The sequence below is a fragment of the Biomphalaria glabrata genome, chromosome 1, assembly GCF_947242115.1.
Source record: "Biomphalaria glabrata chromosome 1, xgBioGlab47.1, whole genome shotgun sequence".
Lineage (NCBI taxonomy): Eukaryota > Metazoa > Mollusca > Gastropoda > Planorbidae > Biomphalaria > Biomphalaria glabrata.
The window spans coordinates 78,743,104-78,757,821 of record NC_074711.1 but is presented as its reverse complement, the minus strand read 5'-3'; the positions used below and the strand labels follow the sequence as shown (position 1 = coordinate 78,757,821).

Below are 14,718 nucleotides of genomic sequence, written 5' to 3'. Positions count from 1 at the left end.
CATACATACATACATACATACACACATACTTACAAACATACATACATACATACATACATACATACATACATACATACATACATACATACATACATACATACATACATACATACACACCATAACATGAATGGATGCAAGTGTCCAGTTATGTTGAAAAACTGATTTCTCATTACAACGCCAAGACGTTGTATGAATTTCTCCAAATCCCGTAACGATAGGCTTAACGTTGCTGTGACCTTTAACCTTAAAGTCCCTCTCTAACGATGAGCTAAACGCACATGTGCCCTCTAACCCCCCACGCCAAGGCAATCGAATCATTAGCTCCTATCATCAGATCACATTGGCTGACCGTTGCTGCAGATGAGGCTGTCATGTGAACGACCCTGCCAAGCACAAAACTCGATTTCCCGCATGTGCCCCAAGAAACGCTCTTCATAATCTGATAGGAATTCCGAGAAATACTGGGAAATTAACTCGAATGAATGCAAACACAAGTGCTGAGAAGCTTGTCTTCACAGATTATTGGATGCTAATTGCACGATTTAGCATTAGCATAGAAGTCCCAGAAACTTAGGAATTCATACACAGAAATCTAACGGGAGAAGAGAAATACTCTATGCCAGCGGTTCTCAACCTTTTAAGTTCGGCGACCCCTTTTTACTATCCCCCACTCTGCCGCGACCCCCCACCCTTCCAATAACATACACAGCAATAGAAGAATACACTAAATACAATCCATATTCTCGATGGTCTTAGGCGACCCCTGAAAAATCGTCAATCGACCCCTTAAGGGGTCGCGACCCACAGGTTGAGCACCCCTGCTCTATGCGCTATTTTAATCTTTCTACTTGACCTTATCTAATCATCTGAGACATTAAAATTCATCATGCCCGACGTTGAGTGCTCCACAGCTTGGGGTTTGGAGTTTCGAGTTCGAATTTCTTTGCAGGCTGGGTATAATAATTTCTGGATGTTTAGGATGCCCCTAAGTTAACCTAACTCTAATGGGTACCGGACAATAGTTGAAGAAAGTAAAGGCGGTTGGTCGTTGTGCTGACCACATGACACCCTCGTTAACCGTAAGCCATAGAAACAGATGAGCTTTACTTTATCTGCCGGTCTAAAGCCGGCCCTACTGTTCAAGCACTTATAATCCTAGATTGACCACAAAGGCCATAATTGAAGAGGATGCTTACATATTGGATCTATCTTGACAAATTTGAAGTAAAAATAAAATCTAGATCTATGTATCATTTCCTTTTCGACTACATTAAAAAGCAATGTTACAAAATGTAACAGAAATCTATAAAATGGTTCTAAAATATTCTTTAAAAAGAGCATCTTCGGAATCGGTGCTTCCTCTACTTCATCTTTTCTCCATTCTCTTTTTGCCTTCCATGTAGAAACATGTCGCTGATTTCAAGACTATGAATCTAAAGAAGGAAGATGAACCAAAGATAAAATCACTTTCTATTGACGGCCTTTCATCAAATAAAATTATGTTTTTTCTCTCTCGACTTCAGCACGCTTGGAGCAAGATTTTTTTTCCCTGCACACGCTCAAACAAGAGCCACAGTTTGCGTTGGAGATTCCCACAAGAAAGATATGCAAAAAGCCGATCGATCCGTTTTTTATTATGATCACGAAACGGGGGCATTGTTTCTTTTTATCTCGGTGTCCTGTTTGACTGAGGTCTTTCTTTCATCTAGGGATTTTTGTTTTCAACGTTTGACATATTTCCACATCACATTTTGTCATTGGGTTATCAGGATCCATGGCGAATTATTGATCGTTAAACATGCAACAGTAGAATAGTATCAGATGTATTAAATATTATATTTTTAAGAGAAAAGTTAAGACAGCGGCAGACAGAGCTAAATTTAATGACATAATTATTGGAGTTGTCACTGTTGTGTTAAGCAAAGGTATTCATGAGAATGTAGGACTTTCAAAAAAAGACTTAAATCTCTTTCTTCTTCTTCCTCGTTCTCATTGTTATGTCGGAGCGTTCAGATGACTTGACCAACATATGAGATATGTCTAATCTTTTGGTTTTTATTCTATATAATGGAACCAAGGCTGAGTAGTAACTAATTCAATGAAATCTCTTGTAAGTCTCAGAAGTTCCAAAGAGGATGGCGTAGGCAAAGTTTCAATATTAAAAGGTGTACTAGATCTATACATTCACTAAACCAGGATTCATTTTCAGGGAGAAAGGGGGCTGGAGGTGGAGCGAAACACAAAAGGTTTTATTGTTTTGTAATCTAACATTCATTCATTGTTAAGAAACCAAAATCCATTCGCGCTATAAGTTGCATAAAGTATTTTAATGTTTTTCTTTATTGCATGAAGAACAAAAAAAAAATAAAAAAAAAAAAAAAAAAAATCGCTTGATAACTTTTACAATAACTTTCATTTGCTTATGTGTTAATCTCTACATAATGTAATTTAAAGATCTTTTTAGCGAATTCATCACAGCGGACCCACAAGGTGGACCGCCGATGCATATTTAAGAAATCCCCTAGTATTAGTTTGACAATCTTCACCTAAATGAATGCTTATTGTTAGCTTATAACATAGACTACTTTGAAAATCCCAACCTGAGACTCGCTGTTTGCGCCAGACACTATTCTAATGTAACCAGACCCCACAGGTCAATTGTATATAGCGACTACCTGATATAAGGTAGCATTATTGACATCTGTGTATAGCTTGGATTAAATGGCTACAGCAAGGCGTCCCCCCCCCCCCCCTTTTTTTTTTCCCAGGCGATGAAATCCTAACCCCATGGAGAAACACTGAAGTCTTAGAGTGGAGATCTCTTCACTTTTTAGGCAAGAATCTCGCGCTACTGAACCGGGTTCAATTTGTCTAGCGCAAACATCGCTACTTATCCAAGGGTGGGCCGTGCTGGTGGGTCGTGCTTGAAGGGGCGGCTGGAGTCACAGTGCATTTATGTTTGACGAGCAGGCACCGAGGGTGAGGGGGGGAGAGAAGTGGTGAAGTGATGAATTAAACAGTAACCCTTTCAGACACCTTTTTTTTTTTCTTTCTTATATTATTAACCATTTTTCAGTCTGTGTTTTTTATCTTTTTAAATTTCAACGAAACGTTTTTTATCTTCAATGGAAACGTGCACACTCACACACACACACACATACACACACTCTCTCTCACACACACGCACACACACACACATTGTCTCTCTCTGCTATCAGCGTGTCAACGTACAGACCAGTGTTTGCCCTTTTCATCTCCATTTATTATGCGTGCATTGGATAAATTGGAGCAGACGACTTCAGTTATGGCGCGTGCTCTGGAACCAAGAGAAAAAAATTTGGACTTTTTCGTATTACTAAATAAAAATATTTTTTTTTTTTAGATTTGTGCAACATGAATATAAATAATGATGACGTCTTTAAAAACAACATTAAATACTCTTGTTTATATTATTTGACTCATGAACTGTAGCCTTCATTATTATAATAATCTTGTAGCCTGTATCTATGCTACCATTGCTTGCTCTGTGCGTGTCCCGACTCTTGTGAGTACATATAATCAAGAGCGGACTAGATGTCCAAATTGACCCGGCCTTTTCTCTACAATAAGGACCACAAATTGTACATCGTTTGATGGACATCCAATTCTAGGCCTACCTGTTCTCAAAGTCATTATGTTAAGTTTCATACTGTATGGAGTGGTGTACACGTGCGTACAGTGAGCTCTAGATCTGTATAAGAAATATAAGCCTTATGTTGTTTTTTAATCGTTACGTATGTAGGCCCCTAAAAGGATGAAGCCTACTAGTAGCACTGTCTACGATGTAGGCTAGTAGGTTATTATGTGTTATTAGTATGTGTTAAAATTATATTGTGATTAAATTAGTGTTGTGCTGTAGAGTCATTAAAAGATTTTTCTAAACACGACGCCCAGGGGGCACTTTTATAAGAGATCATTATAAAACCTTCAATAATTGAGTACGTGAAATAGTGGCATCTATGCTGACCTTTCTGTGACCCTACCGTCTCCGAGATTGAGTGTGGGAGAAATAACGTGTAGAAACTTTTTATCAAACATGCAGACCGACAGACCGACAGACAAAATGAGTTGATAAAATCTTTGTAAGGAAATAAAACTAAAATTGAGCATCACAGTTGTCATAGTCTGGGTTCAGTTGTCATAGTCTGGGTTCAGTTGTCATAGTCTGGGTCATAGTCTGGGTTCAGTTGTCATAGTCTGGGTTCAGTTGTCATAGTCTGGGTTCAGTTGTCATAGTCTGGGTTCAGTTGTCATAGTCTGGGTTCAGTTGTCATAGTCTGGGTTCAGTTGTCATAGTCTGGGTTCAGTTGTCATAGTCTGGGTTCAGTTGTCATAGTCTGGGTTCAGTTGTCATAGTCTGGGTTCAGTTGTCATAGTCTGGGTTCAGTTGTCATAGTCTGGGCTCAGTTGTCATAGTCTGGGCTCAGTTGTCATAGTCTGGGTTCAGTTGTCATAGTCTGGGTTCAGTTGTCATAGTCTGGGTTCAGTTGTCATAGTCTGGGTTCAGTTGTCATAGTCTGGGTTCAGTTGTCATAGTCTGGGTTCAGTTGTCATAGTCTGGGTTCAGATGTCATAGTCTGGGTTCAGTTGTCATAGTCTGGGTTCAGTTGTCATAGTCTGGGTTCAGTTGTCATAGTCTGGGTTCAGTTGTCATAGTCTGGGTTCAGTTGTCATAGTCTTGTTTGAAACATAGGAAACAGAAACAGAGTCATTAAAAGATTTTTCTAAACACGACGCCCAGGGGGCACTTTTATAAGAGATCATTATAAAACCTTCAATAATTGAGTACGTGAAATAGTGGCATCTATGCTGACCTTTCTGTGACCCTACCGTCTCCGAGATTGAGTGTGGGAGAAATAACGTGTAGAAACTTTTTATCAAACATGCAGACCGACAGACCGACAGACAAAATGAGTTGATAAAATCTTTGTAAGGAAATAAAACTAAAATTGAGCATCACAGTTGTCATAGTCTGGGTTCAGTTGTCATAGTCTGGGTTCAGTTGTCATAGTCTGGGTTCAGTTGTCATAGTCTGGGTTCAGTTGTCATAGTCTGGGTTCAGTTGTCATAGTCTGGGTTCAGTTGTCATAGTCTGGGTTCAGTTGTCATAGTCTGGGTTCAGTTGTCATAGTCTGGGTTCAGTTGTCATAGTCTGGGTTCAGTTGTCATAGTCTGGGTTCAGTTGTCATAGTCTGGGTTCAGTTGTCATAGTCTGGGCTCAGTTGTCATAGTCTGGGCTCAGTTGTCATAGTCTGGGTTCAGTTGTCATAGTCTGGGTTCAGTTGTCATAGTCTGGGTTCAGTTGTCATAGTCTGGGTTCAGTTGTCATAGTCTGGGTTCAGTTGTCATAGTCTGGGTTCAGTTGTCATAGTCTGGGTTCAGTTGTCATAGTCTGGGTTCAGTTGTCATAGTCTGGGTTCAGTTGTCATAGTCTGGGTTCAGTTGTCATAGTCTTGTTTGAAACATAGGAAACAGAAAATGCGTCCTATACACGAATTTAGCTTCTGACTTCAAACTTACAACATTTTTTCGTGTATAAGTTTTAAAATAATGCTACAGCCTTTCAGAATATATATTTGGTTTTCTGGCGTATCCGGTGAGCAAACTAAAGGGAATGCTGATACGCTTGGGTTTAAAAAATAAAGGACCTGAAATGTGTATGCACTTTAAAGCACTGCACAATCCAATTGTCTAAGCTCTTTTCGTTTGCAGCAACAAATACTTTCACTCTGGGAGAAGTGCTAGACTTTCTTTATAGGACTTCAAAGTTGTTCAAAAAAAACAAACGGACAATGAACTAGCAGTAATATTGGAGAACTGATACAAAGATGAACTGCTACACATTGAGATATTGTTAAATTAGAGCTTAATTCTTTTTAAAGTTGGCAACACTAAAGCTCAATTCAGCTTCCTTGACATTCTTTAGTTTAATGTGAAAATCTCTCATAACCGTATAATTACATATCTAATCAAAGCAGAGTTATCGTTATTTATAGCATTCGAAGTATACGATGTATTCGATTTTATTGAACCAGATTCCCAAAGGGAAATCTCTGTCGTATTTAGATACTTCACATACTGCATTAAAGATGTGCGACGCACTGAGAGGGTTGATATGGAGGCATTGGGTCACGCAGTTGTTTTACTTTCATTTGTTTACCTTTATTTGCGTGAACTCTTCACATTCACCTAGCCCTTAGTCTGTTGGACCGTTGGGGCACCAGCCAAAATTGTCAACCATTTTACTCCATTCCTCTTTTGCCTTGGATAGAACCTCTTAAAATAGCTGGCCCGTCTTTTATGTTGTCTTCCCTTAGTCTGCCTCTTTTTCCTGGTACTGTTTCCTGAAGGAAGGTCTTTTCAAGCCCCGAAGACCATGTACTATGGCCATAGAGCTTTAATTTCCATTTTTTTTTAGACTCGTTAGCAGGTCATTGTGGGGGTCCAATCGCTGTAGTAACTATTACAAAATAATAATAACAGAAGTGAAACACGCACACACGAAGATCAGATCTTATGTTTTTAGAGTCAACATAAAATTAATAACAAAAAAAAAATATTAACAAATCTTAACATTTATTCATTTATTTTAGCATTCAAATTCATGCCATCTGTTTGGATCTGAAAATGTTTCTTTCTATCCACACTCTCCGACTAGAAGAAAAGTCACGTGTTAAAAGACAATCTTTCTTTTGATTGAGTTCTGCAGGCAAGAATCCACAAAGTTGTATTGATAAGTGTGTCTTGATAAGTGTGTCTTGATAAGTGTTTCTCTGGACGTGAATATTTCCCCCCTTTGCCCCTTCAATGTTGTGAGAAAACAGGAAGGGTGGAGCCAACAGGGAGCCGATTTCAATCTGCTCCCAACAGATCTTGTAACTGTCTCATTGTAATTGTTTCAGCAAGTCAACAAGGACTCATTTTGGCTCTAGTGGGGCGGTGCCTCTGTTAAAACAATCAACAGATCATTACGCTCTGGCGAAGACTGAAAGGAGACCACAATCATCACAATCACCACAATCATCACGGCAATCAACAAACTGAGAAACTTTACGAATGCATGCTTGCTACGTTTAATGATTGAGTACGATTAGATGAGACAAATGTGATGGTGTCAGAGGCGGATCTACTACAGCTAAGAAGAGCACAGGATAGATCTGTATGGAAAGATGTTTTTATGCTGGCCGGGTCCCTCCTTGGGCTGAAGTGAGATAGACGGACGATTAGACATACATGCTAATACAATTAAGACTATTATGCATGAATATTTGTGAGTACTCATTTCTTTTTACTTTAGGACCAAATGCTGAAGAACTTAAAACTATTTTTTTTTTAATTTGTTCTGAATGAGAATGATATCATGCAGCTCATATGGTGGATTTAGATCGTCAAGTTTAATTTTTTTTCTTTAATCATATTCATATGATATCTTTATGCCTCATTTTGTTTTTTTAAATTTCGCATTCTTTAATTTTCGTTCAGATATATAAATCAATGGAAACCATTTTAGGCCTCTAATTCAAAAATAATTACTGGGCTGAAACTTTACTTTAATCAATTTCACACAAAAGATTTCACCCCACACCAAATCTCGGATCAAGTTGAAATTTCGCACAATTATTTTTTGTACCTGACAAAACAGGAATCAATAAAACAAAATTTAACCAGTTAGTTAATTAACTATTGATAATTAAATATTTATATAATAACAATAATAGTAATATATCTTTATTCTTTTCATGAATATTTACTTTTGCATAAGTCGTCGTTGAAACATATTAGATGGCGTAACTAATTGGTCGTCATGACATTCGCAAATTCAAAACAAACTAAGACCAATCGTCTCAGGCGTCGTACATATGACATTTCAGTATGACGTGTTCGTTGACATGTACTTGTGACGTGTAACACAGGAAGTGTAGAGATGACGTTTTCACGGAGCAGACGAGAACATTTTGTTCCAAATAGGAACAGCTGTAATTTAGAGTAACTGAGTAACTTAAATGTAAGCCCTTACTTGCAAGCATGGGTTCTAAACTTTTTAATCCAACGGCCCCAGTATGTTAAAATCAACAACACCAAATCGTCAACTCGAGTACTATGTACGGGTGCTCCACAAGGTTGTGTACTTTCTCCTGTACTATACACTCTTTACACTAATGACATAAGAAGCATCTATGACTCAGTTAAACTCATTAAATTCGCTGATGATACTGCCATAGTCGGTCTTATTTCAGGAGACGAAACTCAGTATCGAAGCTCGATAGAAGAGTTTACAAACTGGTGCACCGACAACTTTCTTGAACTGAATGTAACAAAAACTAAAGAACTTATAATAGATTTTAGAAAGAAAAAACAAACTATACGTGAACTGCAAATAAACACTACATCTATAGAACAAGTAAAGGCATATAAATATCTAGGCGTTACCATCAACAACAAGCTTTCATGAGAAGACCACCTTGGAACTCTGACAAAGAAAACAGCCCAGCGACTCTTTTTTCTATACAAACTCAACAGTTTTAAATTAAACAAGAAGATCCTTGAGACATTTTACGGCGCGACTGTACAAAATCTGCTAACATACGGAATAAGTTGTTGGCAAGGCAACGCCTCATCTAAACTGTTGCAACGTCTAGAAAACATCATTAAAAAAGCATAAAAAATTACACTCACAACATTACCACATTTAAAGGAACTTTTTGAACAAACGTGCCTAAGAAAAATCGAAAAAATCTTGGAAGACAACGGCCACCCGCTCCATCAGAACTACTCTAGGTCGTCGCGAAGTGGGCGACTGCTGTCAATCAAAACAAGAACGGAGCGGTACAAAAACTCGTTCGTACCTCACTCGGTCAGACTCTATCACCGCCACTCATTGATCAGGGAACATGAAATGCACCAAGATTCCTGTTTGTAGTCGCTGAATGAACTCTTTATGTTGTCTGTTGTATTTATGTGTATTTTTCTGTTGTGTTGTCTTTATATGAGAAACGAATCCTTGTAATCACAACAAATTTCCGTAAGGATCAATAAAGCAGTCTTAGTCTTAGTCTTAGTCTTAGTCTTTAAATACGAAATCAAAATAAATATTCTCAAAACTCCCATCTTCTAAACTTTTTACATTTCTAGGAATCAAGAATAAATCACTAGGGGAAAAAATCAGTTTAATTTTTCCAATGGAACCTTTTTTTTTTTCCAATTTCCCACCTTTATAGGTCAGCATGACCAAAAATAAAATTTAATGTCAAATTGAATGATGTCTATTCTCGACGAATCACATTTTGCAAGTTTTCCTCCACCATTTCTAGCCACGAAACAAATAAAATAAATTATCCAAACCATAAATGTTACATTCAATATGTCACAGCACAAAAGCTTCAGACGATTGTTAAAAGATAATTAGTATTAACAAAGGTTGTTGGCAAGAGAATTATGTTTTTCAAAGAGAACAAAACAAAGAGAAAGGTACAAATGTTCCATATGTTGAGAATATTTTTTTTTTAAATATTATTTTTTAAATTTCAAAGATGTTTTGAATAGAGAGAAAAGTTACTAGACTTAATGTGAGAACAAGTCTTCATCTAATTACTTTTTTTTTCTCCACAACTGCAAGAGTTAACACAAATTTGTATTGAATGCCTTGAATCTATGCGAAAAGTTATATCATATTTCTGCGTATAAAGCTATATTCACTGACCTTTGACTTTGATGTAAATAAGGTCCTAGGTCATGTATCTTGAAGCTTTAATAGTAATTTTCTAATTACCAAAAACAAAGTACAATCACTAGTTTTTAACAGTAAAAATTTGTTCCATTATTTGTAGTCAAAAATACCCACTACTTCGTTCTTTTCGCTTACCTTTTCTAAGTTTATTACAAATCGTATATTAATTCACTGTCTATCTGATAAAAGGTAGTGATCAACATATACCCAAACCAATCTTAGATCAAGTTGAAATTTTATACAATTATTTACTGTACCTAAAAAAAAAATCAATCAAAATATTAATAAATTCGTTAATTAATCATGTTGATTAGTATTGTAAAGGGGAAAGAAATCCTACCCTATTGAGAGATGTGATTGTAACTGTGGAACTATTCCTTAAATTAGCTTTGTGTTGTTGTTTTTTTAAGCATCTTAAAAAATATTTTGCTTACCAGACTCATCATAGTAGGTTTATTCATGGTCTTTTTTTTTTATAAAAGAAAGTATTCGAAGTATTACTTGTACATATTTGAATTCAAATAAGATATTTAGAAATGATCTTATATTCATTCACACGTGAGACTGGGCTATCTACCTGGAGCTACACTACAACCTATAACAGCCATTTTATTTTAAATATTATTATTTTTAGTGATTTTTTGTACGCCATTTTCATTAACGTTTTACATAAAGGCTGACAATAAAAACTGTCTAGGTTTTCTAAGACTCTTTGACTAACACAATCAGAGGCGGAATGGCTATATGGGCATTTGGGCAAATGCCCGGGGGGCCGGTACCGAAATGGGCCATTAGGTCCACCAAAAGTGCCGCATGGATGCCACTAAGGCACTTCTCAAATTGTTAAAGGTTTTATAATATTCTCTTATAAGAAGGCCCTCTGAGCGTCTTTTTTTAAAAAAAACAAGGTTACAAAAGACAGTTGGTGTGGAACACAAACTCAAAATCGGCCCCCGAAGTGGTTCACCCAGGCAGGCTTCAATATTTTCAGAAAGAACATCCGAATGAAATTATATCAGACAAATGAAAGATAAGAATGAAGAAAGAAGGTTAACAGATCTTGTGTAGTGCCCCAACTTTCCCGCAGATCAAAGGATAGGTGAAAGTGAATGTAAAGTTAGATGTGAACCTGGCCTAACTAGTTCCCCTTTCAGACCTTGTGGTCTATAGGACAGATGATGTAAAGTTCATGTTTTTTGTGGCCTGCGGTTAACGATGGTGTCAAGTAGCCAGCACAACGACCAACCGCCTTTACTTTTCCCCAACTAATGTCAGGTACCCATTAGAGCTGAGTGGACTCAGAGGCGCCGAAAGATTCCAAAGTTGAAAATCCCAGTCTTCACAAGGATTCGAACCCGGTACCTCCGGTTCGGAAGCCAAGCTTTACCGCTCAGCCACCGCGCCTCCCCTGGACTAACTGATGTAAAAAAAATATAATAATAACTTCGCCGCATCAAAAGAAGTTCAGGAAAATGAATTTTACAAGATTACTATTTGTTTTCAATTAGGTCTAGCTTATAATGCATTCTAATTAGCTTTTTCTCTTTAAAAAACTGCTTGCATAACTGATTTTAAAAATTAGATTTTTCGCTTTCAGAAAAAAAAAGTAGCCGTTGCATGAGAACTTTGAATGGTCTAAAATATTGTGATGTCGGATTTTCAATATCTTTTCTAGTTTATGAGATCTAAACGGGACGGACGGACAGACGGACATACATTTCGCACAAAACTAATAGCGTCTTTTCCCCTTTCAGGGGCCGCTAAAAATCTTTCACAGACTCTAGAGTAGTCTAAAAGTGTAATACTATTTGAATCAAACACATTTTATGAAATAATGTAATAGCCTTTATCCGTAGACAATGCAGTAGGCTTCATCCTTTTAGGGCCTACATACTTAGCGGTAGAAATGCAACACAAGGCTTATATAAAGCTAGCGCTATCAACCTTATAATGATTTTGAGGACAAGTAGATCTAGAATTGGATGTCCATCATATGATATAGAAATTTTGGGGAGGATTTTATATAAATGCCCATGTCGATTTTGACACCCAGTCCGCCCCTGCACACAACCAAGAACTAGATCTAGTGAACTCAAAACCCCAAAGACTACAACATCCACCGTTACGTATGACTAGACATTCTAATTATAGAAACACTCGTGGCCACCTGACATGACAATATAAATCGCCAAAATATTGGGTTGATCAAGATTTGGAAGAAACCAAGGGCAGACAAGCCTTACGCTTCTGCTGTACATATCTTCAAACCTCCTCTCTCCCTACCCCTGACTCAGAGAGTGTATTCCTCCCGCCCCTTTCCAAGCACATACTTTTATACAATCTGAGCACTCAACAATGAGAAATAGAAATACAAATTAAATTTGACCTATCTGAAAGTCCCAAGAGTAGACAAAGATATTCTTAGATTGAACTAGCAGACGAGACAGACCGCCATTTTTATTATGTTTATTCACATCCATTTAAAATCTATTTGAAGTCTTGACTTTTAGGAAACGTCCAAGATTCTCTATTTTTTTTACAGATCTTATATCAACTCTGTCTGTCAGTCTGTCTGCAAGGTTAAAAGTTTGTACAAGTTATTTCTTTCACACCCAATCTCGGATCAAGCAGAAATTGTGTACAATTATTTCTTTTACCTGACAACATAACAATCAATTTAAAAAGTTAACCAACATGTTGATCCGAGATTGGGTACTTAAATTAACTCTTAATAATAAATTATTTTGTTTGGTATCTTAAGCAAAGGAAACGATTTTTACGTGACTGAAGTGATAGTATAAGCTGAATTAGTCCCCTTTATAGATTGTCGGCTGAGGCTTAGTGAACACAAACATAAAATAGAAACAATAGATAACCCTAACAATCTTCCATGTTCATAGACTCTTCGCTAGTAGAGTGGCTACTGCGTTGGCTTGAGAAGTGACAAACCTGTAACTTAAATACACTTTTTGATAGACAATGAAAACAGTGAGATGTTACGTTTTGTTTGTAAAATGTTTGACATGTTTCGCATGTTCCTTCAGAGTTGAAGATAGTTTACTTCCTAGTCCAAACCACCCGCAGGACGACAGGGGATGGGAGCGGGCAGGGTTTGAACCCGGGACCATCGATAAATCTGAACAACAGTCCAGCGCGCAAACCGCACGACCAGGCAGCCATTCAAGTGAAGATTGACTCTGAACGAGGAGCCGCAAGTTAAAGATTTTATGTACGCAAGTGATTTTCTATATAGTCTGATGCCAGTAACACAAAAACATTTCTATTTCAAATACCTTAAGTAAGATCTTATATTTTCTTGTGAAAGAAGTATAGCAATATCTACCTGAAAAAAATACTTACTAAAACGTTTTTAAACTTTTAGATGCGGCACTAAACTCTAAGCTGAGGACCTCGTCTCTTTATCTCTTTCTTTTTTCTCCACCTACAAGTCGCGAGTCTCTAAACATGCAAGTTAATAGAATAGCTATAGATAGATTCATGAAAATACTTACCTTTGCGAACTAAAGAGTGATTCTCAAAGTGTCTGAATTAATGTATCCCATTCAAGAATTCTTTGACTCGAAACGTTCAATTAGCGCTTCTTAATATATCCCATTCAAGAATTCTCTACATCAAACGCTATGACATACATGAAACTATGGTAACATATAAGATAACACTTAACATAGACAAACAACACAACATAGACAAACAACACAACATTGATCCACGCATTTTTCAATCCCCCCCAAACCCCCCCCCCCCCCCAAAAAAAAAGCATCCTGAAAACTAGTATCTATTATTTCAATTGCTTCAGAATACACATGTACTAGACATTCTTTTCAGCATACACTTCTATATACATTTGACCCCCCAGACACAGTGTGCTATATCAATATACTGGTATGTACGAGCAACACACAGATTGCTAGTCTACTACCTGGGGAGAACAGGCATGGGGAGGGGGGGGGGGCGACAAAACAAAAACAAAGTTTTTTTGTGTGTGCTCATCCAATGACTCGACTAGTTACGTAGACTTGTGGGTAATGAGTTGAGGCAAAAAAAAAAAAGAAAAATGTGGAACTGAAGCAAAGAAAATAGAGGAACGAAACAAAATAACATACAAAAACAAGAGGTGCAACAGGAATAGAAAGAATTAAACTAAAGAAGGAGAAGAATGGAAAGACAAGAGAGAAAAAAAGAATGACCGTACTTAGATGAAAAGAAGAAAGACATGAACATAAGATGAAAAGAAAGAAAATGATGACAATTTTACTAAAATAAAAATAGAGCGAGAGAAAGGAGAAGGATAGATGAAAAGAAAGAATGAAGAATCGATGTTTTCTATTCTCTTTCGCCAGTTTGAAAGCTGGAAATCTGCAAATGCACTTCGACGCGTCATTTTGTTGAATTACTTCCCTTCCCCACCGCTGGCAAGATGACATAGCTTTGTAGACGACTTAGGGTAGTGGGGTAGGCAAAGTGGTTAGAGATAGAGAGACAGGAAGAGGGAGTAAGAGAGAGAGAGGGAGAGGGAGAGGGGGTAAGAGAGAGAGGGAGAGGGAGAAGGAGAAATAAAATAAAGATGTTTTTATTTGTTCTCTCTCGCTCTACCTTCTTAACTCAACCATCGACCTGAGAGTTTGATTATTTTTATCCTTTTGTAATAGCCCAGGACAACAGAACACCTCTTTTAAGTAGGTGCAGAAACATTAGGTGACTGGTTTGGAGGGGGGGGGGGGGGAGGGCTAAGAATCTCTCTTCTTAACTACATAAGTAAAAAAAATAAAAAGTGGGGGGGGGGGGGGTTGAAGAGAGGGGGGAGGTATGGATGTTTAAGATGAAAGACTTAGGAAACGTTTTCTCTCGACCGTGACTTCGTAATGTTCCACCGCCATTGGAGCCAACTGAATGAAATCAAACAAAACGAAACTAATCCAGCCTACAGACGT

General features: G+C 37.5%; 1 protein-coding gene across 1 annotated transcript in view; it reads right to left on the bottom strand.

Annotated features, from left to right (window-relative positions):
- The window catches only part of LOC129923933 (zwei Ig domain protein zig-8-like), a 297,168-nt gene extending 283,724 nt beyond the window's left edge, over nt 1–13,444 (bottom strand). The window contains exon 1 of the mRNA XM_056017139.1: nt 13,279–13,444. The gene's annotated coding sequence lies outside the window, so the exon portion shown is untranslated. The remainder of the gene's footprint in view (nt 1–13,278) is intronic.
- Between the last annotated feature and the right edge of the window lie 1,274 nt (nt 13,445–14,718).